At 37.4% G+C, this 26,776-nt stretch overlaps 1 long non-coding RNA gene across 2 annotated transcripts in view; it reads right to left on the bottom strand.

The window, feature by feature from the left end:
- LOC132368979 (uncharacterized) overlaps positions 1-26,776 on the bottom strand; it is a 113,891-nt gene that overhangs the window by 77,953 nt on the left and 9,162 nt on the right. For both annotated transcript variants that reach the window (XR_009504201.1, XR_009504200.1), the window contains exon 2: positions 5,039-5,149. This is a non-coding gene — a long non-coding RNA (uncharacterized LOC132368979). The remainder of the gene's footprint in view (positions 1-5,038; positions 5,150-26,776) is intronic.

Below are 26,776 nucleotides of genomic sequence, written 5' to 3'. Positions count from 1 at the left end.
TACATATACATATGTTCCCATATCTCTTCCCTCTTGCGTCTCCCTCCCTCCCACCCTCCCTATCCCACCCCTCTAGGTGGTCACAAAGCACCGAGCTGATCTCCCTGTGCTATGCGGCTGCTTCCCACAAGCTATCTGTTTTACATTTGGTAGTGTATATATGTCCATGACACTCTCTCACCCTGTCACATCTCACCCCTCCCCCTCCCCATATCCTCAAGTCCATTCTCTAGTAGGTCTGTGTCTTTATTCCCATCTTGCCACTAGGTTCTTCATGACCTTTTTTTTTTTTTTTTTTTCCCCTTAGATTCCATATATATGTGTTAGCATACTGTATTTGTTTTTCTCTTTCTGACTTACCTCTCCTCTACTGCACTTATGTACTTCACAGTAGGATGTGGGATAGGGGACAGGAGAAAGCTGCATTTATATTTAACCAATTAAATTTCAGTTTGCTAGATCTGAGCTATTTAAGATAGTGTATTTACCAATTTAACATCGATTCTATGATAGCAGAGCTTGAGAGAGGTGGGAAGGAGAGGAATGACAATTTATTAATCAAGTCTCATCTGACCCCCTCTCCTGCTAAATGAAAGACCAGCAGGAGGCAATGACAGTTACTAAGGAGGAACAAGCAGGCTTTGCCTGCCTGGAACAAGAAAACACAGAGGGAGAGAGAGATCCTGCCTTCCAGGGGCAGAACGGATATATTCCTTTGAAATACACTGAGATATCCAACCTCATATTCCATCTTAATTCCTAAATAATTTCTCTTCAAAGGCATATCTTGAGCTTTCTCTTTTTATCCATGAGCACAGAGCACTGTTTGTACATTACATATAAGAATACCAGCTCAATTAAATCTTACAAATCAATTATATTCTTCATGGCAATTGATACATCCCAAGACCTCAAAAAATATAAATTAACTATCCAAGAATCTCTCAATCTGAAAGAACTTACCTCAAAAAGTATAAAATATTCTAGAATTTGAAAGAATGTAAAGAGTCTAAAACATCTATCATGTAGCCAACCCAGAAAGTCTATATGCCAACCAAAAATCATTATTAATTAATCTATAAAACTCATCATTAGGATGCATTCTTTAATTTCTCTTCATTACATGCCTTTCCTGTTAGTTAGTGTCTATTCTGTCACAAGATTCCAGGAAGGGATCAATGAGCAAATGAGGGTCTGTCTTGTCTTCCAAGGGAAGAACTACCTTAAGTTTTACAAAGGCTGCAGACAGCCCGCCTTCTGTGCTGGAGCCAGAGAAGAGTGAACAAACTCAATCCCCTGTTGGTAAGGCGGAGTTGGCAGCTCTCTCTTAACGACTGAATCCCAAAGGCCAAAGAGCGCTGCAATGTCTCTTTGCATCAGCCTCAGTCCCGTGGAACACATTTGGAGTGTCCTATTTTTAAAAAGATTTAAAATAATAGTAGATTTTACAACTTTCTACTATAGTAGTTTAAAATCAGAATGTGTTATCAAAGCCTACCTCACTTTGAAGTCGATAGTAAAACATCAGAAAGTATTACAAAATTATAAACTGACCAACAGAAGGCTAGTATATATGGTACAGAGTACTGACTGTGTATAAAAGAACCTAGTTTAATTATATTGCTCTTGTGCCTGAAAAGATACTTGACATTAAGTTCTTTCCACATTAATTCCTAAATAATTCCTCTTCAAAGACGTATCTCTTGAACTTCCTCTTCCTATTAAGAGCACAGAGCACTGTTTGTACACTGCATAGGAGAATACCAGGATATTACTCACAGGTCTTTAATTAAATCTCTCCATTTCTCCCTTTTATTTCACTTCTTTTCCTTTCCATCCGCCTCTTCCTTCTTCTTCATGTTTCTTTATTTAGCAAAAACCTGGTTCCTAACACTCCCTTAAGTTCCAGCTCCAGTCCTGATATTTACTCCTTTCCTTTCTCCACAAAAATACCTTAAAAATGTATCTACACTCACTTCCTAGTTCTTTAAACCCCTTGAAATCAAGACTCTATTACCACATTTTAAAATTTCATTTGTTATTTGTGAAAATTAGTGACAATGTCCCAGTGTCACTAGCAAATGACAAAATTGACAATAATGCTGTTACAGTAGTAACAGTTACAGTATTATTATTATAAAATTCATCAGCTATCGGAAACCAGTTATGATGTACAAGATTCAGAATGTAATCTACGTGGTTCCACTGCCTCATTCCCCATTCTTTTGTTGTTTTCTTTGAGTCAAAGTCTGGTTCCAGTTGTACAATGAGTAATTAGGAAAAGATCTATGGAGTAAAGGGGTAGTGAGAACAGCATTTCCTCCCCCAAGTCTGGAATGGGCAGAGTGGCGGTCTCAGCAGCATCAGAAGTGGCCACTCAGGGAAAAATGAAGAGAGCTAGCCGATGAACCAACCAGAGGACCTTGTTTCTAAGCACCCCTAAGGCAATAAACTGAGAAACTTGCAGGAAGACCTGAGGGAGCTCATTTCTCGCAGACTCATTGGGAGCTCAGATCAGTGTGGTTTGGGTTACATGTATGTTCCTAACAAAGAAGATTAAAACAAATTCATAAAAGACTCAGATAATAGAAAACTATACAGTAAATTTTATGGATTTTAATCAAACACAGTAAACATTCATTCAGTGTTTTCTATGTATAGGGAAGAAAGGAAGTAATAGACTGTATTCTTGAGAAATTTACAATCTACAATAAAAATTCCAAATAAAAAGAGGAAATCATAGGGCCCTTAAAAGTAGCCCAGGGCTTCCCTGGTGGCGCAGTGGTTGAGAATCTGCCTGCCAATGCAGGGGACACGGCTTCGAGCCCTGGTCTGGGAAGATCCCACATGCCGCGGAGCGGCTGGGCCCGTGAGCCACAATTACTGAGCCTGCACGTCTGGAGCCTGTGCTCCGCAACAGGAGAGGCCGCGATAGTGAGAGGCCCGCGCACCGCGATGATGAGTGGCCCCCGCTTGCCGCAACTAGAGAAAGCCCTCGCACAGAAACGAAGACTCAACACAGCCATAAATAAAAGAAATTAATTAATTAAAAAAAAAAAGGAAAGAAATGTTCTTACTATAAAAAAAAAAAAAGGTAGCCCAGAATTTCATGAGAGTACATAAGAAAGAAAATTTTATTTCAGAGATGAGGATTCAGGTAAGGTTTAAGTGGATCCATGAAGAAAGCAGTGATGATTCTCTAAAGGAGAATCCAGGTGACACAGATCTAGGTACGAAGCCCATTTCCATCATGCACCAGTTAAGCAACAGAAAACCCAATGTATAAATTAAGCAAGTTAGGCTTTAGTCTTTTTACCCAACAAGCATTTCTGGACAGGTGACAGTGCAGCAGCTCCAACCCAGTACCATCAATGCCTCAGGCTCTTTTCATTGTTTTGCTCTACCTATTTTAGTGTTAGACTCCAAACTGATAGTCCCAAGATGGTCCCTGCTTTACCAGGCATCTCAGCCAGTGCTTCTAAAGAATAAGGAGGAAGGAAGAGACATGAAAGTGACAACACAACATTGCCAAAATCCCCAGCAGATTGCCACATAAATCTTCTTGGCTAGAACTATGTCACAAAGCACTTTTTGCTATAAAGGAGTTTGGAATATATGGGTTTTTTGTGTTTTTTGTTTTTTAAAATCTGGTTACACTGTTCCAACCCTTCCCCTTCCCCCCCCCCAAAAAAAAATCAGGGTTCTGCTAAAGAAAAAAAAAGGAAGAAAGAGTATTAGGTTGGTAACTACTGGAATATGCCACATACCACTTATAATTGTGCAGCCTAGGGTACAAGTCACTAACACTTCTGAATGTCAGTTTCTTCACCTGTGAACTGGTTATAATAATATCTTTCTAGCAGGTATTTGAGTGGGGACTAGAGTTTACATATTTAGGATGTTCAGTATGGTCCTGATGTGGTAGGAGCACAGGGTAACATAGAGCTGCTTTTATAATTGTTTTGTTGGTTGGTTCGTTAGTTTCTTGGTTGATTGGGAATTTAAGGAGGTGTCAGATTTCCACAGGTAAATATTGGAAGAATAAGAAGCAAGATTGCAAAAACATGGAATTAGGAAAAATGCGTAAGAAAATTTAGAGTGTGTTTAGAAAATTTTGTATAGTTTAGGAAGACTGTCATCCACGTGAAAGAGAAAAAGTAGATAGTAAAGCTAGAAAGTTAGGTGGGAACTGGATCATAACATGGGAAGAGGGGTGTAAGAGTCAAGTCAAGGAGTTTGGACGCTTGGGAAGGTATTGAGGAACTATTGAAGGTTCCAATGCAAGATTAAGTCCAAGCTGTGCTTTATGCTGACCACTCTGACAGCAGTGCATGAGATATACTTGGGAGCTGGAGAGAAATCAAAGCAAGGAGAAGAATAGGGGAGTTAATTTATATCCGAGCAAAACATAATAGAAGCCTAAAGTAAGGTAGTAGTAACAGAATGGTAAAAACTGACTCAGGAGTCATTTTTAAAGCATTAAAATTACAGAATTTGGCATCCAATAGAATATAAAAGGTCAGAAGAAGATGGTGCCAAGGTAATGAGCTAAACTTCAAGTTTAGTGGTGTCATTACCCAGGGTGGAGGGTAAATAGCAGGCCAGGGAGAAAGAGGACCAAATTTAAAAAGCAAAAGAATGGCGAGGGAAGTTAAAGGGAGGCGAGAGATGAAAAAATACTGAGTCGAAATGTTTACCCATGTAAAATAAGATGTGTAAAAATGGTTATATGCTATGCAGTTGTTTAATCTGCAAAAAGAATTTTCTCAGGCAAATTAATGAATTTGTAACAGTTAGATGCCTAATCCTAGTCATGCGCTAATCTGGCGGTGAGGGGAGCAACGCCCATGTGTCTTTAGAATGCTTCCTTGCTGTTGCAACTACATTAGCATAGAAATAGTCCAAAAGTATGCAAACGAGTTGCTAAAGAATTCCCACTCGTTAGTTTTTCCACTCTCATTAGGATGTAAAATTATTCCTCTGGAAAGATTTGGACACAGTTAGTCCTTCCTAAAGGCAGAGGGATGAGTTAATTTACCTCTTTGGTATCACTTGCAACGTTCAGATCCTGTGATCCTCGGTTCTGGGCTCGGTTTCAGCAGTTAACGGTCACAATGGAAACCCAAGGAGAAAGCAGACTGGAGAATCACTGCTGGAATCAAGGCACTTTGTCACTTTGAGAAGAACAGAGTAAGGAACACAAGCGGTCTATTGACAGAAGTGTTTGCTTATCATTTTTAGCACCAGACATTTAAAACTGGGCAGGAAATACCTTTGAAAAATGATAATCCCAAACAGTTTAGAATTATAGTGTGCTTTCATCTCCATTTCTGGGATTTTTGGTTATGTAGATTTTAACATTGTATGTAGCCTCACATCGTCTAAGTACATTCTTAAATTTGCAGAAAGGGATAATTAGATTCGAGAATCCTATTTTTGAAGAGTTATTCTGAAAATGATTTTAGTGCAAACTTTTATACAGACTCAATCCTTTTCATTAATTATTCAGTATTATTTCAAGTAAAATATTACTTCATTTTAAGCTTCAGAAACCCTTTTTTTAAATGACCTCATATGTGTTTCTTCCAGTATTTTGGTTTACTTTAGTAATAATCATTTCTCCCTAAATAAAACTCCATGGGAATTTACTACAGTATTTAATTTAGTACCTGCTCTGCCTCAGGCACTTAATTAGTACTGATGTAAAAAGGCACAATTTTATTATCCTAAATCATCTCACTTGTAATGTGTGATTAGGACTAAATAGTTTCAGGAGTCAAAGTGGTCGTAAATAAATTCACGTTACAGGACTGACTGATTAAAAATCATGTTTTCCTCATCTTTTTGATTTTGTGAGGTTACAGATCCCATGAGCTTATGGCACTTAATCTAAAAGCAGTAAAAGTGCTAAACTGGGTATTATATGATTTTCATAAGTCACCTTATAATAGAAAAAGACTTTGGCACATCCTGAAGTTGGCAGCCGTCTGCAATAAAACTAAGCAGTCTTCTTTCCTCCTTCAGATTCATGGAAGTACTCTCCTAGTCTTTGAATCTCACTCTGAGGTTCCCAACTGCTAAAGGAACAATGTCTTGAATGTATATAGGACCTTCCTTGTAGAGTTTTTGGGCATAAATACCAGTGAAGGAAATAGGAGAAGATATCTTCTACTACAATCTCCTTCTACCTTGCCATAACCAAATATTTTATAGACTTACAAAGTAAAGAAGGGTTAAGTCAAGGTCATCCAGTTCGAGATTAATTTTTTAACACAAAGTCTAATGTTCCGTTCATTACCTTATCTTTATTATCTTAAGAATCACACTCAGCACTTATGTCTTATAAGTTTAAACTTTGTAAAACACAGGTTAGTATATGAACCAAGGTATCATGCCTTACAAGCAGCTTGCTTAATAAGCCCATTTGCTCAGCACATAATGCCAAGTTAAAAGAATTCAAAGAACGCGGGTTTGGTTGCTTTTAGTAATTCTCATTATGACCTACTAAATTAAATTACAAACTGAATGCAGCTGAAATAACTCTGTAACTGGTGCTGTTATGGCTAATGAAAAGGTTTCAATCTCTAACACACATCTCCAGAACATTTATTTTCATGAAAGTGTTCCAATTGCCAAGTACTAATGAGACATGTGTAGGGCTAAAATTTGTGTTTGAATTCTTAAGAAAAATTACAGCACCAAACTCAGAGAAGTGGGGATGTGGATGAGATTCCAGTTAGTGTTATTCCAATTAGCACTGATTTCAGTTAGTGCTATTGATCTTCAACTACATGCCAGAGGCCGTGCTAGGCCCCTTCATGAACACTGTGACATCTGATTCTCCCCCAAACATGGTGGGGTAGGCATGGCAATCTCCACTTCACAAATGATGAAATTTCAGAATCCTGAAAATTAGTTTGATGTTGTGTCCATAAGCTTCAGAGTAGCAAAATAAGTTGATGTTGTCTGCATCTGGCATTGGGGCCCAAGTATAAGGTAGTATACGATGAAATTTTAGTATCTATCATGAATTGGTTAATTCATTTATAAATTGGGCTGATATTATTAGCAAACAAATGAACTGATGCTTAAATAAAATCAAACCAGCTGGGCTGTGGCAATGGAATATATCATGGAACTTTATATATTTCTATATTGTTTAAATGTTTATTAGAGTAAATATTAATTGTAACTAAAAAAGTGAGATATAAGAAAATGGTTGATTTTGGCTAGATATCTTTAAAATCTGGCAATGTCCACTTGTTTTAATTTGGTGCTGGGTCTCCATAATATGTGTGGTGGAAATTAATAATAATAACAATAACAAAAATAATAATGGTAAACATGTATGTTCTATATATTCAAACATATTACTATATGCCATGTATGTTCTATATATGTTAACTCATTTGCTCCTCACATCTCTTTGAATTAGAGATTACTATTATCCCCTTTTTACAGATGAAGAAATTTCAGCACAGAGAAGTTCAAGAACTTTCCAAGTTTATACATGCAGCAAAGTGATACACAACGCAAGCAATATGCCTCCTGAATGCAAACTCTTTAACCCTACTCTCTATTCTATTCCTGTTTGAACTCCCCTATGGTGTAGTTCAATGACCTATGAGGTTATGTATCATTTTGATAGCTGTGCTTTGGCATTGAAGTTCCAAATTCCTACTCCGTACCTGATTTAGAAATTAGAGAACCAAATTACATTCAGTTCATTTCAACACATATTTGTTGAGAACTTGTCAGATGCCAGGAAGTCTTCTGGATGCTTGGGATATATCAACTCCCTTTGGACAGCTGAAGTGGTAGAAGATAGGAAAAAAAAAAAAAATTCTTCACTTGAATTCTCCATAAAGCAAAGCCTGTGACCAATGGTTAATTAGGCATAAGTGGTTAATTTAGGAGTATGATCGCAGTGGATAGGATTTAGAGATGGGAGGGGGCGGGGCAGTGGGAGGTAGGGGATGGGTGGAATAAAAGAATGGTGGAAGAATCAATTAATGGATGCAGGAAGTTGGCCACCACTCTGGTTGACTGTGTGTTCTAACCCTTGGGATACTTTGTGTAAAGCATCCAAGAACATCTGCCTGAGGGAAGAAAATGCTCACCTCCCATTGGCCCAGAGTAGCCCTGCAGGATTAACTCCCCCACCTTCAGGTTATGCTAATTTTGTACCCAGCAGGTTTCCAAAGGCAGTCTGCAAAGAAGCCCTAAGGCTGGAATTTAAGATGTGAGTCTATGGTGAGGCATGTTCAGGTTTCAGATAAGCTGCTTGAAGCTGGTCAGAGACCTCAGGGAACCACTGCTCATGGCCAAAGCTGGAATTATAGGTGAGGCCAGCAGGGTGGAGAGCTTTGCACAAGCTGAGTTCACTGCAACAATGAACAAACATTAGTAAATCACATAGTATTTGAGAAAGTGACAAATACTATTGATAAACAAAAAATAAAATAAAGTAAAGCAGTTTAAGGAGATTTGGAATGGAGAGGGTGAAAAAAAATAAGTCTGAAACTTGAATACATTGGTCAGGGTAGCCCTCTTTTAAAAGGGAAATAATTGAGCAATGACTTGAAGGAGGTGAAGGAACAAGTCACCCGGATAACTGAAACTTAAAAGTAATCTGAATACTCTCAATTTTTAAGAACTGTTGAATAATTTCCATCTGTAATTTTTTACTTCAACATCTCTCATGGGGGAGGGGCAGATTTTAGGTGCTCTTTAAAATGATTATTAACCAAAAATGTTGGTTTGGTTTTCAGGCATTCCATTAACTTCTTTAAATTTACTCTGTTTTTGTTTCTTTCCTGTCAAACAAGGCAAGTTTTTATTATTCTTAGGTAACAAATTAAGACTAATATGGTAACAATGTAAAGAATGTTTCCAACCCAGACCTGTCCCTTGGACTCCAGACCTACAAATCTAATTGCTGACTTAGCATCTCCACTTGCATGCCTAATGGACATTCCAAACTTATCATGTCCAAAATTAAGCTCCTGATATTCCCTCGCCCCAAATGTACTCATTTTACTTTTCAGTTCAGTCAATTCCATTTTTTCAAGTTTTCAGTACCATCATCTTGGTGCCATCCTTGCTTCTTTTCCTTTACTTTCCATATCTGGTTTGTTATCAAATCAGTTCAAAACATGTTTCCAAATTTCAGAATATACCAAAAATTTAGCCCCTTCCTCATAGCCACAGGCTTGGTTTACGCCACCGTAATCCCTTACCTGTATTACTGCAGTCACTTCCACTGGTCTCCCTACTTGCGCCGCTACTCTTCTACAGACTGTTACAACTCGCTTCACATCATGTCATTCCTCACTTAAAAGGCTCCCGTGACTTCCTGACCCACCCAGAGTAAAATCCAAAGTCCAACTCCGATCTGCAAGGTCCTCTATGTCCTGACTACTCATTACCTCTCTGACCTCATCTCCAACTCCTTTTTTGCTCCAAGCAGATACACTTCCTGCTCTTAAGCCTTTGAACTTGCTATTTTTTTCTGCCTAAAATGGTCTTCCCCCAGATATTGTATGATGAATCCTTCAGTTCCTTCAGACTTGTCTCAACTGTCACATTCTTAGTGAGGCATTCCCCCCACCCCGACCCTAGCCGACCCCACTCCTACCCCTGCCCTGGGGAACAGCACAACTTCCCTACCCAAACACTTCCAGTTGCCCTTCTTTGCATGTCTTCTCCTTAGTATTCATCACTTTCTAATACTTTCCTTATCTCTTTGATTTATTGTCTGCCTCTGCCACTAGCACATAAGCACCTGAAACAGTGTCAAGCATGTAATATATGCTCAATAAATTTTTGCCAAATGAAAAAAATAAACAAATGGTTTCAGAGGCATCCATTTGCCTCCAGGATAGTTATGATGATTACAATAGAAATCTAGAGAGAAAAAAAAAAAGTTCAGCTTTTGACAACCAAGGTGTAATTTTTCAGCTAGTCCATAGGCTTGAATGTCAAAATTTGTTGAGAAACAAAATATTTTCCAAATTTATTTAGCTCTCATTAATGTATTAAGAACAAGGCTGAGCAAATGGGATGGCAGGGTTTGATTACAGACCATAGGGAAGAGGAAACCCATGATTTGGCATCAACGACTTTCTTTCAGAAAGGAGGAAGGAGCAGAAAGCCTTTCTCTTCCAGGAGAGGAGATATTGGGAAGGAAAGGACAGGCAGAGGAAACAACCATTCAGATGTATATTATGATCTACCTACACCTCTCAGGATTAAAATCATGGGAGATGGGTATTAGTTAAGTTGAAAGGAGAACTGAAAGCACAAGCTTTGGCCCCATCTCCCACTTCATACTCTGGCAGTAGGTACCATGAGACCACCTTCACAGTGGGGCAGGGAGAGGAGAGTTGTAAGTGTTGAGGCAGTGGATGGAAATGGTTAAAAAGGTGGTTACAGTGAGGAAATCAAAGCACTCCTTATAGCAAAGAACTTCAAGGCAGGCACCCAGACCAGGGAGCAAGTAAGTGGGAGACACACCTGGAACAAATGAGGGGGTCTGTGGTGCCTTCTTGGATCAAGATAGCACACAGAGGGGAAACAATCAAGTTCTGCCCTAGTCAAGATTAACAGACCATAATTTCCATAGATTTCACTGATGAACTCCAGCAAGACACTCATGGACTGGATCAGACTGGATCAGACAAGTCAGTGGATGTCAACCATCAACCACTGCAAATCCAAACCAGCACAAAGACCATAATGAGGCACCCCATCCCTCCAATGAGGACCCTAAATTTCCCCTTCATCTAGATGCCCTCTTATGAAGGAAGCAAGCACAAGACAAATAGTCCTGACTTTAAAAAGTTGATTTTTTAGTTGACTAAATGTTTACCTAGTCAAATTGTTTTAACTAGAAGGAAACTGTCTAAGCTGAAAGAAAATGATATAACTTGAAATGGCAAATCGAAGTTTTGATTCCTACCCCAGTTATCCCCACTGAGGGAATTGAGGGCTCAGGAAAATTTTATCAGTTATAGATAAATAAAAGCCCACACTTTTTTTTTTTTTTTTTTGCACATCTGTATAATAATGAATTTTTTACCCTACAACTAAAGCGGATACATCATCCCTTACCTCCCTAACCAGGAATTAAAATACTGTGGTTGATCTGAAACCAACCTAATTAATCAATTCTTCACATGTGACTTCACACGGATCATTATAGGGACAGGATAGAATTTCAGCTCCGTCCAGGGTCTTAGGGTCTACACTTCTGAGAAAAGTTATGTAGACAAGAAAAATAAGCTTTTATAATTATGGAAATGTTGGCTTTCAACATAATCTGGAGTGTATCAAATATAAAAATATATATGTATAAAAACTATGCACATAGTTTAGTCTACTTTCTTCTTCGCCCATGGTTTCAGTGCAATTCAGCATATACTTTCCTGTATATTCTTCGTGTGGCCAACCAACACCCAGCTTAGGAACTGATTTCCTAAATTGTTTCCAAATGGAACACCAACCAAATATACAGTCCTGTGACTGCAGGTAAAAAGTACAAATCAGGATATTCCTTCTATTTTATTTTTTTTGGCCACTCCACGCAGCTTGCGGGATCTTAGTTCCCGGACCAGGGATCAAACCCGGGCCCATGGCAGTGGAAGCGCCAAGTCCTAACCACTGGACCACCAGGGAATTCCCAGGATATCCCTTAATACATGTAATATTTATGAATTAAAATATTTTCTTGGAAAACAATGTAAAATATCTTGTTTTTATTTAATGGCAGTTTCTTCTTTTAATTCTATGTTCATCTGGGAAAGACTAGTTCAATGTCATCGGTAACAGGATCTCAGCTTTTGCATTGATCATGTAATAAAGAAATTTGTCCTGTCATTTGCTGAATTTAATTGCTGTTTTTGAAATGAAAATGAGTTATATCCTGTTGTTGTGTTTGTTTGTCAATAACTGGTTAGGAAGAGTTTCCTGGCTGAGCAATTAAGTTAATACCATAGTAATTACTTAATTATAGATTGGTGTCTAAGACTTACTGGGGAAAATTGATGGTCACGAAGACTTATTGACTAACCAAGATCAACTATTCTATCCATCTTATAAAATCTCTCTCCAGAATAAGGCAGGCAAGAATAATTTCAATATTATTTGACAAAATATAATTTGATCCAGGTTCAAGTCGTTTAAAATACTGTAACTGGTTTTATTGTGTACATAAAAATTAAAGACATTCTATAAGAAATCCAAAGGGAAAGCAAAATATATACATATTTCATGTTCTTTTTCCATGTGCAATTTACTAAAAATAATTAGCTCCTTTTTCCCATGAAAAATAATTTAAAAATAAATTTCTTTTCACTAATACCACTATCTACCTATTGCTCCTACTGACCACATTCTACACTCAGCCATTGATATTTGCTCTTCTTTAGTACCAGCTCTCACCCAATTACAGTTGCTCCTAAGCAAGTAGCATATCATACTCAAAAAGCATGCTCTCTCAGGTTTCTTCAATGTAAAATTTACTAAGGGAATGTTGATATCAAAGCTATGGATGAATTCACTGGTTGGAAAACACTCTTGCAAATTTAAGACAAGTAAGACAATGACAAATTAGCAAGAAACAGATCTAGTGATTTTTATGTTGAAACAGAGTGGTAACCTAAATTAACCAGTTGATTTAGAGAAATATAATCTTTTCCTCTCACTTAACATTATAGAAATTTCCAAGACCAAGAGCAAGTTAAGCATCAAATTATAGCACGTTTCCTTTAAAATTTTAAAAGCTAATGGTTTTAAAAGAGAAGTTAAACAATCTTTATGTTGTAGTGAAATCTCAAAGTTAAAAATTATCAAACTAAAATTATAAAAAGTTAAGTGTGCAAACTGAAGTGGATTTAATTATATTTTTGATAATGTATCATTTTCAAGAAGTTGAAAACATGACTGCAATACAAATATAATGTTAACTGAAGAAAAATGCACCACCTAAAATTTGCAAGTTATGTTTTATTAGGGAACCTTGTTGAGGACCATAGCCTGGGAGACAGCCTTTCAGATAGCTCTGAGGAATTGCTCCAAAGAGGTAAGGGAAGAGGAGTTTTTGCTGGGAAAAACAAAAACAAAATTGAAACAAAACAAACAAAAACCCATGTAGTCAAACACCAAAAGATTACTGCTGATCACAAAAGGCAAACCTCTCAAGTTAATGATTTTAGTGCTTTTCTGTGTATGGGAAGAAGAAAGAGTCTGGGCTCATTGAAATTATTCCTTAGGTATGCATCTTAACCCTCTAGGGACAGTGTTCTGTTTTCCTCCATCCTGAATTCACCCCCCAGGGCTCACCATGAGGGGGTGGCTGCAGTAGGCAATATTGATTGTTTACTAGAATGGCAGGCAACATTTTTTTGTTCACAATAAACATGTGGCAAAGATTTATTTAGCTCATTAATTAAGGAAACAAGATGTTAAATCTGGTTCCAGGGGCAGAAATACCAAAATTTACCAGTCCGGATCTCAAAAACTTATTCTTTTTAGTGGGCACAAAATATTTTCCAATCCACTTGAACTCACAAATATACAAACAATAAAACACAAAACAAGTAATTCCCAAAGATTATTCCTGTAAACAAAAGGAGGCTGGTCTCCTTTTATCTTGACACGTGGTTATAGCAGGAGGTGTTAATTAACTAGACAAGTCTGCTTGCTGTGGTCAGCTAATCTAGAGCCAAATAGCACTGAAAAACTACCCAGGTCAGAAAATTAATTTTTGTAAAAATTTCATAAAGGATCTCAGATTATATTTTCAGATTATATTATCTGGAATAATATAATCTATTAATATTATTCCAGATATAGTTTTTAAATTGTTTATATTGACTATTTTATTTGAGACTAAGAAACCAAAACCAAGAAATTCATCTCAACAAAGTTCACCTGTAAGATCTATAAATTTGGGTAAATTCATCTCTCCTCAAGGTCCCTAAAATACAGTGGGATCTCTGGCCTACCAAGGAGTGACATTATTTACAGCCTGTAAGTTCTAGAACGCATATCAGACCAATCTTCTGGGATTGTTTTATGGGTATTGGTTTCACCTTTGTTCTTTCCTGGTGGGCTTGTCAGACCTGGAGAAATGAGATTTACTCTCATATATGACACTTCCAGGTATTGTCTGGGTTGCACAATCAATTTATCCAATTACGTCCTGGTAAAAATAAGAACAGATTTTTATTGAACTAGTACAATTAACAGTCATTGCCATAATAAACGCTAAAAGACTCAGGAAAGTGTGTGTTCCTGAATTCCAAAGCCTTAGGGAGAATGTTACCATTTAAAGAATGTTTTATTTCAGTTTGCAAAAGCATAGTCTGCTAAATTAAGAACTAGGGAGAGATCGAGGAAAAGAAAAAAGGTTTCCTCATATACTCAGAAAGAAAGAACACTCGGGCTTCCCTGGTGGCGCAGTGGTTGAGAATCTGCCTGCCAATGCAAGGGACACGGGTTCGAGCCCTGGTCTGGGAGGATCCCACATGCCGCGGAGCAACTAGGCCCGTGACCCACAATTGCTGAGCCTGCACGTCTGGAGCCTGTGCTTCGCAACAAGAGAGGCCGCGATAGTGAGAGGCCTGCGCACCGCGATGAAGAGTGGCCCCTGCCTGCCACAACTAGAGAAAGCCCTCGCACAGAAACGAAGACCAAACACAGCCATAAATAAATAAATAAATAAATAATTTAAAAAAAAAAAAAAAGAAAGAACACTAAAAATAATAACAACAATAAGATTTCCCTCCTATTTGAATCTTAGGTATTAGGTCACAGTCTGCTTTCATGCAATTGTCCTCTTCAGAACTAAAAAGAGTATTGAAAATCCCGAGAGTCTTTTAGTACCATCTGACAGTTGTCTAAGTGGTGACAGTTTAAATCCATATCCTACACCCATAAGTCTATATCTTGAAATATCAACAGTTAAGAGTACATGTACTATCTATATTCATTTTCTATTGCTGTATAATAAATTAGCACAAACATAGCAGCTTAAAACCTTCCACTTGTTATCTTACCATTCCGTAGGTCGAGTCCTGGTGGGCTCAATTTGGTTCAATGCTCAGGATCTCACAATTCTGAGATCAAGGTTTTGGCTGGAACTGGCTCTTAACTGGAAGCATTGGAGAAGAATCCCATTTCCAAACTCATTTAGATTGTTGACAGAATGTAGTTCTGTGCAACTGTAGGTCAGAGGTCTTGTTGGCTGACAGCCAGCCAGCCTCTGCTCTTGGTGGCTCTCTGTATTCCCTTTCACCTAGTCCTCTCCATCTTCAAAGCAGCAACAGTGAGTTGAATCCTTCTCACACTTCAACTATTCCTGGCTTTCCTTTCTTCTATCAGCTGGAGAAAACGTTCTGCTTTTAAAGAGCACCTGTGATCCAGTTAGACCAAACTAGATAGTCTCCCTATTGTAGGTCAACTGATTACTATCCTTAATTACCTCTGTAAAGTCCCGTTTGTAGCGTAACATAACAATCACAGACCTAATAGCTCATCACATGCATAGTCCTGAGGATTAAGAGGGAAAACTTGAGGGTTGATTGGGAAAGGTAGCATTTTAGGATTCTGCCGACCACATAATCCTTTTCACAAGGTTCTGAGACTTTCCTTTGTTCTAGCCTATAGTTTAGAGAAGGCCTTCAAAGAAGGAAGAGAGGAAAGGAGAAGCCACATGTTGATAATATGACTGAATGCTTGAGGATAATTTATTACAATAACTAACAACATCTGAATAGAAAAGAGTAAAATCCTCTATTGGGGTGTAATTTATAACGATTTCAGATGGATTTGATCAATGTTTCTCCTGAGAAAAGGAATATATTATGGACAGTGTGGGCATTGACAATTCCGAGTGTTACAAATAAATTGCTATTTCGTAATTTCACACTCAGTACTCCTTATCTGTCCTTATCTAAATGATATTTTCAGAGTACTCGAACTCATTAAAAAATATTAGTGTGAGAGATTTTTATCTGTTTCATATTGTTCTTAAACCTTTCTTAACCTCATGGAAGATGCTGGGTTTGAACATCAACCTCCTTCCCAATTCACAGCTTCCCTCCTCCAGCCTCTTTTCTGCAACCCCACAAAGACTTCAAAAGAAAAAATGCTGTGAAAGGTTTAGCTACACTCCATTTTCTTTGAGTTCTTACTATTACAATCACCCCAAATCATTATTTTATTTTGAAAAGCCAGCCAAGTAATAACAATTTCTGTTCTGGACTAGCTTCTTTGTTAAAAGGAAAAACTGTTGCCCCCCAAACTCCTATTTTGCAGTCCTCGTTCCCTTCTTTTCTTGTCTGTGTCTCCCATTTTTAATTCACAATTGTATTATCCCTCCACATCATCCACAGAGCACAAAATGCCCTACATTAGGGTAGAACAAATACTGTTGTATTATTTTTAAGGGCTTTTAAAATGGTTGAATTGCTCTTATTTATTGAGAGCTTACAAAGTAAGAGGTGCTTCAAAATATGTGTCATCTTTGTTTTCATCTTTGTTTATTAATTACTCTCAGTAGCATAGTCAACAGTAAATTATTACTCAAACAGTGCTGATGAAATTACACAAATCCACCTACAGTTTTATATCCTGTATTTTTATGACTGCTATCCAAAATTCACTGTGAAGTCAGAGGTCATGAAACAAAGTGATCCATGCGAGGTAGAATCTATAGCCTTGTAAAATATATGCAGCATTGGATATGTTCACTGTCTTTCCCCAGAAAAGTATATTCCAAACCATTCTGCCTATGAGATTTGTTTTTTATCAGATTCACACAATATAAATGTTAAAGAGAAAACTTGATGTGCCATATTGACATGATAATTCACTATACCAGGGCTTGGCAAACTTTTCTGAAAAGAGCCAGATAGTGAATATTTTTGGCTTTGTGAATCATACAGTTTCTGTTATAGCAACTATTTGACTTCATTTCCCATGAACGCAGCCATAAACAATATGCAAACAAATAAGTGTGGATCTGTTCCAAAAACCCTTTAAGGACATCAAAATCTTAATTACATATAATTTTCACACATCACACAATACTATTTTTCTTTTGGTATTTTTCAATTATTAAAAAATGTGAAAACCATTCTTCCTTGCATTTTGGTGAGCCCTCCACTATACCATGTATGTATTAGTTAAACTCTAAGCGTACTTCTCAAGCTGGCATCAAGGAATCATGGGGTCAGAGGATGCTCTCATGGAACACTGCAGCCACAAAACTCAACCTCTCTTTAGGGTTGATAAGAACAAACTATAGGAAGTCTGTTACCTCCATTTCTTGGATCTTTTTCTTATAGGGAAAAGTCAGTAAAGGTTAGTCATCTATATTATTATATTTGTTATTTATTCACAAGTATTGTTAGCACTTACTAAGTACAAATCACCATGATAGGTATTTTGAGTGCCTCACATCAAGGGCATATATATCAGAAAGGAATATGGGAAGTACAAATAAAGACAGGACCACGCATAATAAACTAAGAGACTAGGCAGCTAACAGGAAGGTAAGAGCTCCTATGTTTGGGGATCGGGAGTGGATTTTAATGAAGGCTGCCTGAAGGAGGTAAGGTTTGACCTGGGTTTATAGAGGAGAAAAATATCAATGTTAAATATTGAAAAAGGACATTCTGGTTGTAATTTAGCTAATGAAGCTGCATAAAAAGCCCTGTGCACATGTCCAAATCCCCTCTCTGCTTAACAAATGATACTAATAATCTGTGAACTCAAATATCAGAAAGCACAAAGAAGAATATTCTAGGTACCCTAAAAGCCCTAAAAAGCCACTGTGTATTTATAAAAATTACTGACATTTACTAATTATTACACCCAGAAAAATCTATCTAGTTTCCCCTTCAGTTCAGTCCAGTGTCTAAACGAATGAATTTCCATCTGCCCAATACTTTCACTGTTTCAATTTGTGCTGTGAATATTGAGAATGTAAAAAGCACTAGCTCTATGGGGATGTTTCTGCCAAACAATATCAATAAACTAGGTGCTATATAAATAGGTAAGTTTTTTCATCTGTATATCGTAAATTTAACTTTGCTTTATGCATTAGATGAATTCCATTAAATGCTCACCAAAAACAAACATCTGGGTATAATATCACATTTTTCGTTGATTTATAGCAACATTTCAGAGATACTTAAACACTGAAGGAAATGTATCCCCAAATGTTGTTACAACACATTTAATCCTATTATTTACTTTTAAAATCCCTTTTACACGCACATTATGTACATTCTCAAGATTTGCCTACATTTCCACTGACATTTTTCTCTAAATTAGAGAAAGTGGCTAACCTTTGAAAAACCTGATGACAGGGACTTCCCTGGTGGCGCAGAGCTTAAGAATCCACCTGCCAATGCAGGGGACATGGGTTCGAGCCCTGGTCCGGGAAGATCCCACATGCCACGGAGCAACTAAGGCCGTGAGCCACAGCTACTGAGTATGCGCTCTAGAGCCCTGGAGCCACAACTACTGAGCCCACTCGCCTAGAGCCCGTGCTCCACAACAAGAGAAGCCACTGCAATGAGAAGCCCGCGCACCACAATGAAGAGTAGCCCCCGCTCGCCACAACTAAAGAAAGCCTGCGCACAGCAACAAAGACCCAACACAGCCAAAAAATAATAATAAATACATTTAAAAAACAAAAACAACAACAAAAAAACCTGATGACAGTCACCCTAAGTTATGCAAGAGTAGGTAACAATGTTAATTTCCCATAAGCACTACGTTAGCAGCAGTCAACAAATATTCATATGACTTATTTTCATTAACATAAAGTTTGAATCATTTTCTAATTTCCCTAGTGACTTTTCACCTCTGAACTATTTGGAAGAGTGTTCATTTCCAAGTACTTAAGATTTTCTCTAAATATCTTGTCACTAATTTCTAGTTTGACTTCATTGCAGTTAGAGAGTATACTCTGTATGATTGCAAATCTTTTAAATATACTGAGGTTTGTTTCACAGCTCAGCAAACGCTTTATACTGGTGAATATACCACATGCACTTGAAAATGTGTATTCTGCATTTGTTGGGTCTACTGGTCTATAAATATCAATTAGGTCTTAATTGATTATAGTATTGTACATATCATCTATTTTTTTACCGATTTTTCTGTGAGGGGGGGCCTGGTTAATTAGAACAAATTGTAGTACATCTCCCTCCCTCCTTTTGCCCAGGCAAGTTTTTATAGGTCCCATATTTTTTTTAAAAGGTAAAAGCAATATAAGAGAACAAAAACTAGCTTCAGACAGAGGTTAGAATGAAAAGGTAAAAGGAATGATTCATACAGTTGTTGAAAAATGGCATTTGGTTTTGTGGTTTGGTTTTTTGGTAAGAAGCCAGCAGCTGCTGGACTGTTTCTTAACTAAAAAAACTTTAACAACCAAAGACATCAAAGAGAGCCACCCTTGCTTCGTCAGCCAAACCTCTGCCAGTTTACAGCCAGCCAAACCATGTCAGGTTGAAAGAGGACAGTTAAAAAAAAGAGGGTGAGCGCGGAAACAACTACACAGAATCAGAAGGTTGCGTACCAACTTCCTCACTCTTTTCTTTTCTCTCTCCAGACTGAAGCAAGCAGTGGTTGATCATCCCTTTTACTGCCCTGTGAAGAATAAAAGTATTCTATTCGATGCTTCTGTGTGCTCAATACAAGGATGGCTGAATCATTCTAGTCCTCATGAGCTCCCCCCTGTGAGTGGCACGGCAAGAGGCGATGAAGTCACCACGCTGCCCCATGTATCACTTTAAATGATTCAGTCTCTTTCAAGTAAATGTTCAGCTTTTTAGATTTCTATCTCTACAGTGTGGCTTCTGGACATGTAAGGGCTTATGTGAACTTGTGAGGGAAGGGGATAATGGTGCCAGTGATCTATACATGTGCAGTCTTCTGGATCCTACTGGGTCAGAATGATTCCTGCACTTGTTACCACTATGATGCAACGGGATGCTTATTGCATTTGAGGCATCCTCACACACTAGCGCTCGGTCCAGGCTCCAGGCCAGCCTATATTAGCCCCCTGGATCTCTCAACACCTTCCAAGAGCTCCTAGCCAAGGAAGAGGGCATGACAGGAGTGCCATGTTGATCTTACTTTCCTCACCAATCCTCTTCACCCATCCTTTTCACCATTGCACCATATTTGTATGTCAACAAGCTGGCTCCTACCAGAAGCCTCAGGATGCAGGCCACACACTTTTGTGTTCCCAGGTTATCTTACACTTATCTGAGTGTTTCTAATACATTCCTTTTTCTGGACTTTCCACCTTTGATGAGGGGAGATGAGGACGCACAGATCTGACCTTGTCCCTCTGGCTCTGTCAGTTTTTCTTACCCATTCCCTTAGACTGGAAAAGCTATTTTCTACTTGCCCTTCCTCTCTGCAAGCACTTCAATTTAGTCACAGCCTATTTCTTCAAGGATCACTTATCCTGTTGGCTTAGCCTTAATGCTAGGTGTTGTGTTTGTCTACTCAGTGGAAGAAAGCTTAAGATCTGGGCATATGAGGCATGTGCTCAAAAAGCAAGCTGCTGCATCACCAGGCTCTGAAGATGACTAAGCAGGAAAATACATTGATGTATTATGTCAAATATAGTGTTTTTGTTACAGGTGTTTAAGTGTCCAGCATCCTTTATAGTCTAATAGGAATTAAATTCCAGGCTCTCTGTAGCTAAAGGAGATTGGAATGAAGCTGATGGAGGGAGACCAAAGAGCGGAAAATATGGGAAGGGGTGATTTTGTAGGAGTACAGAATCGATTTATCTCTTTTGTGTCCTAGACAATGAATTCTTCTACCCTACCAAGGGCCAGGTCTGGGATCACAGAGGAAGAGCAGAAGACTTCAGGGAGTATTTAGTTTATGAGAGAGTGATTAACCCTACTGCTATTAGGTTTATTTTATACCTATTTTTATATAAATGTACAAGAATTAAAAAGACCCTGAGATACACAAGGAGCTTTAAGCCATCTAATCTGAAAGATAGTTTTCCAGTGACTGTTTTTGCTTCATTGTTTGTTGATTACTTCATCTTTATATGTAACAGCACAGTTACATAGTCACCAGTCCTAAGAGATAGCAGTTATCTGACTGTAAGTCACCTTCTCATGCTGTTTGTTGTTCTTCTTGTTACAAGATAGAATAAAAAATTGAGTTTAAGGGTTAGCTGTTGGCTGTATTAGAGTCATTTATGGAGTAAACATTTTTATAACCAGAAGGCAAACAAGACTGGTTGTCTTGGTTACATATGATACATATCACAATTGGCCTGTTTTCCTTGCGTGACTTTTCATATTCTGAATCATGATTATTCATAATTATGTTAAATACCAGTAATCATAAATTGGCAGGTACAAATCAGTAGTGGCATGACTGTGATTCATTTTAACGTGTACCTTGCATCCAGCAAGAATCTTTTGGTGGAGGGAGATATTTCAGTTGGCAGAAGTACAGGGTATTAAACTTTAGTCAGAAGCGTCTACCTGAATCTATCACTAACTTAGTTTTTTTTTAAATTTTATTATTATTTATTTATTTATTTTATTTTTGGCTGTGTTGGGTCTTTGTTTCTGTGCGAGGGCTCTCTCTAATTGCGGCAAGCGGGGGCCACTCTTCATCGCGGTGCGCGGGCCTCTCACTATCGTGTCCTCTCTTGTTGCGGAGCACAGGCTCCAGACGCGCAGGCTCAGTAGTTGTGGCTCACGGGCCTAGTTGCTCCGTGGCATGTGGGATCTTCCCAGACCAGGGCTCGAACCCGTGTCCCCTGCATTGGCAGGCAGATTCTCAACCACTGCGCCACCAGGGAAGCCCCCACTAGCTTAATTTTATTCTTAGTTTTATGACTAATCTTGGGAGCTAGACACTTTTGCTCATTTACTAAGTATACAACAGTAAATATAAAACAATAGTTTAAAAAAAAAAAAAACAATAGTTATACAACTTTGTTCTCTAAAATAGATAGTAGATAAATACCTCATGTGCTGCAGTACAACATAGAGAAAAGTTATTATAATCTCTCTCAAAGAAGGAAAACTCCTGTCTCATATGTTTATAAAATGATTGTACTAGTCATTTATGCATTTTTTTTCTTGAGTGAATGTTACTTTTTTTAACGAGAAGAATGATTAATATTACTCATTTCGTTAATGAAAATAACAATTAAAAGAAAAATTAAAATTACAACTGAAAGAGAAGGTATCTACATGGCTTTTTGTTTGTATTAGGAAGAAATCTATGAATATAACTACAGAATAAAAGGACATAATTTCCTATAATTGTACGGGTCCAGTGTTGAGACCAGTGAATGAAATTAGAGACAAATCTTCGTAACAGAAGTCCAATAAACCTCTATCTTATGTGGTAGTTCAAAAAGACTAGGCCTTTCTCGAATAAAGATCAACAATTTGAGTAATAAATCAATGTAAATAGAGACCTCTCAGATATTTTTCTTTGGACAATCTTTAAACTTACCCTACGGTAAAAGTGTGCGGTATGTCCAGTAAAAATTAGACAGCTTGAAATTTACCTGAGGGCATTAAGCCCCTAATTACACAATAAAATTTCAATTACATATTTAATTTAAAAAGAAGGTGGAAAAGAACAAATGTCATTCATTTCCATTTTGTCTGAAAATGCTTCCTTTATTTAAATATCTTATGTAAAGGCAATCATGGATATTTGATAAAAATACATTTGAATGAGTGTGAGACAGAGATGAAAAAGACTAGTGAAGGACCTGTCCTTTATTTGTCTGTCATGGGCCATGGCCTTCTTCTCTTGGGTGTGAAATGCTCTGAGTCAATATTACTATTTATATAGAAAATCAATAGCATCATCTCATAAGAGCCTATTATAGTGCTGTGCTACCCACATTACATTTGTGAAAAAGATACTAGTGGCTCATCCTTATTATACTATAATATTGTGAAGTGCTTTTTTGCAATGATAATTATGAGTTTTCTCATCAGTAAATAGAAGGTAATAATATTTACCACACTGTGTTTTTAAGACTCTTAAATAATGTCTACAAAGTGCTTAATACAGTGTCTGGAATCTGGTAAGTCAAATATATGGTAATTAGTTGCTATTGTTTTCTTGGCTTCTCTGTAGAAGATACAAGACTTGAGATTGTTTGTTTGAAGAAATCCAAAAGACTGCTTAAAAAGTGACTGCAAAGAAGCCAACTTGGAAGATTTAAATAATCTTTTTAGAGTTTTGTCCTCCCCAGTGCTGGCTGGCACTATCTATTACAATTCATTATGCATTCGTATTGTTCAGGGTTGCATCAGAGCTGTGTGTTTCTACAAGCAACTCTTTCAAGTGCCGAATCAGAGTTCTCTGAGGGCAGCCACAATCCTTGAGCACAGAGCTGGCCAAGGAGGACAAGTCTGTGTTCTTTAATAGAATCACAGCTGTGACTTACAAAATTAGTTAAATAGAAATGTCTTAAGTGAAAATTCTCCATTATTTTTTCCAGGTTTTCAAATATGGTAAGACAGTGCTAGCCAAGAAGTAAAGACTTTTGTGAAAATGGGTTTGCTTTCTTTCCTTAAACTTTTCCCCCTGGGAATCATTGTATAACCTGAGTCAGAAACTAATACAGGCAGGCTACTGGCCTGTCTTAACCTCAAGTTCATTTCAATTTCAAGAGAGAAAAGCTTTGCAGAGTCTACATGGCTAGTTTTTAATATCTTGTGGTAAAGAAAATGTGAATTTGTGCCTCCTGAGGGTCATCTTATGGAGTAGTTCGCTTAGGTAGCAGTCAATGGCTATCCAGAGATGAGAAATAAAACAGCAAATGTTATCACTCGCAGAGACATTGAGATGAGGAAAGACCCAGAGAGTGTGAGGTTCAAAAACACTGTGGAGCACATCAATTTCTATTTTAAGGCACTTTAAAGAGTACTTTCTTTTCATTTCAACCAAGACTTTCATAGCAATGAAAACTCATTAGACATGACAAAATTCTGAATTTTGTCTCACCACTTCTAAACATTAGTGGACACAGATAAAAAGGATAACATCATTTTACTCTCTCCCCAAAAGCCTGCTTTGGGAAGCCAGCAATTTCCCTTTGTCCTCTCTTGGTTATGTGTAAAACTCTTCAGACTGTCTCCTGAATATTCGCTCAGTTACACATTTTAAAAATTATCACTTATCAAAGGAAGTTGGCCTTTTATGTGATATACACATCCTACCATTGAATTCAAAGTTCTTAGTTTTGACAACACTCTGTTCTCTGTTCTTTAGTTTTCTAACAGCAAATGCCCTTCTAGATGGGGTCCATGTTGTCTCTCAAATTGAGAGTCTTTTTTTTTGGCGACTCCGCGCGTCATGTGGGATCTTAGTTCCCCGACCAGGCATCGAACCCGCACCCACCAGCATTGGAAGCACGGAGTCTTAACCGCTGGACCGCCAGGGAAGTCCCTCAAATTGGGAGTTTATTCCAGTTGCCACACATTAGGCCAAGCTGCTTCCACAGTAAGGAATACTTTTGCATCTATATTTTATCTGTCCAAATTTACATCTATCCAGCTTCTCTCTTTAACAAAGCCTTCCACAGATTTCTTCCAACTCAGAACTTCTGAAGCACTTGCTTTCTGAGTCACCTGTTTGCATACAGGGATATATTTGTGTACTGCTGTGGTTTCATGTGTATACGTGTATCCACATCCAGGAAAGGGAGCAAGCTGCTAGAAGGCAGGAACCTGGTTTTATTTTTTATTTTTTCACTTTATCAATTCAATAAATGTATGAGGGACCTGATGCACACCAAACTCTGGGCTAAGCACTGGGGATACTGACATCCTTAAGAATTTCTATGTATAGTCAGGAATCTCACAAGTACTCAATATACCCCCCCCCCCATTCTTGTCTCAGTAGAGACAAATGAAGGGCAATAAAAGGTTTTTTTTTTCTTTTTTATTACTGGCTCACCTCAAATGTTCTCATATTTTGAGGTATATTTTATAGTTGGGCTGGAAGGGCAGGGTGGGAGAGCATCAGAAGGCTAGGAATCAATATTTGTAACATGTATACCAAGTGATTATGCAGCTCAGCCAGTAAAAAATTCTCTGCCATTGATAAAGATCAGATCCTAGAAATGTCACAATTATTGAACTCCATAATTTAGCTTTATCTATATACTTCTTTAACCTCTGCTTTGAGCAGGATTTTATTAACATAATTAGTAGCCAATGATAAATTAAACATTTTGAATTTATATTTAAATATTGGCTCTGCCCCTTAAACTGGGAGTTTGGGCATGGAATCTTAACCTCTTGGAGAGTCAAAATGGGGATTAGACTAAAGGAAGTCCTTTAGGATTTTTGTCAAGATTATATGTGAATCTTGATATTATTTATTGGTGTAAATCATTATAGTAGGCATTTATCAAATACCACATAATATATTTTGTTTAGGTCTGGATATTAATTTTCATTAATATAGTTTTATTAAATACCTAAATAGTAAATGTAAATAAATAGGTAGAAATAAATGTAAGTAAACAGTAAATGTATAATGCTAAATAGTAAATGTATAATACTGTTATAATACTTAAAGGTATAAATCACATGAAATGTATAAATTAAACAAAATTTATAACACTAAATAAGTGTATATTACAAATAACATAAAAATAATTACCAGACTCTGCAAATATTCCCATTCACTATACAGCTGTTGTTTTAACAGCTTCTCAATCTATCCACATTTAGTAACCAAATCCCCCAGAAGTACTAGATACTTAATTTCATCTCCTAGGAGCTTTTACCTGATAAAGATAGCTTTAGTAAACGAGTTAAAATAATTATAGAAAAATATTGTTCATCTAAATGTGCTATCTACTTATGTAGACTATATGACAAAAGTGAACAGCGTTTTGATGAATTCTTTTTAAAGAAGAATCCTTTCTTAAGGGATCTGAAAATAGTTGATTTTGAGATCTATTTTAAGGTTTAAAACAATATATCTGTATATTATACTTTTTTTATAAAATAGTACTTTTGGATAATGCCATCCTGGCATGACTGATTAATTTTTTTTAAAAAATAAATTTATTTATTTATTTATTTTTGGCTGCGTTGGGTCTTCATTGCTGTGCGCAGACTTTCTCTAGCTGCGGCGAGCAGGGGCTAATCTTTGTTGCGGTGCACATGCTCCTCATTGCGGTGGCTTCTCTTGTTGCAGAGCACTGGTTTTGGGCACACGGGCTTCTGTAGTTGTGGCACGAGGGCTCAGTAGTTGTGGCTTGCACGCTCTAGAGCACAGGCTCAGTAGTTGTGGCTCATGGGTTGGCATGTGGGATCTTCCTGGACCAGGGATCGGACCCGTGTCTCCTGCATTGGCAGGCGGATTCTTAACCACTGTGCCACCAGGGAAGTCCCATGACTGATTACTTTTATAAAAGAAATTTGAAAGACATTCCAATCCATTTTTTACTCTATTTTATCATTTTTACAATGATCTAATATTATTATTATTAATTATAATAATCTTAATCTAATGTTAAAATAACTGAAAATAATATTATATTCCATAAGTAATTTAAAAATAGTTCCTGGTATTAAGATACATGAATGTTCTGTGTTCTTTACTGAAATGTGGAGACTCAAGCACTACTCTTCCACTAATTTGTGTGGCCGCAAGGTAATCCCACAATAAATTTGAGCTGCATTTATTCATCTTTAAAACAAGAATAATTATGCCCTCTCTTTGC

Source organism: Balaenoptera ricei, chromosome 7 (genome assembly GCF_028023285.1).
Source record: "Balaenoptera ricei isolate mBalRic1 chromosome 7, mBalRic1.hap2, whole genome shotgun sequence".
Taxonomy (NCBI): Eukaryota; Metazoa; Chordata; class Mammalia; order Artiodactyla; family Balaenopteridae; genus Balaenoptera; species Balaenoptera ricei.
The sequence above is the reverse complement of the archived record's forward strand: the minus strand, read 5'-3'. Positions and strand labels throughout refer to the sequence as shown.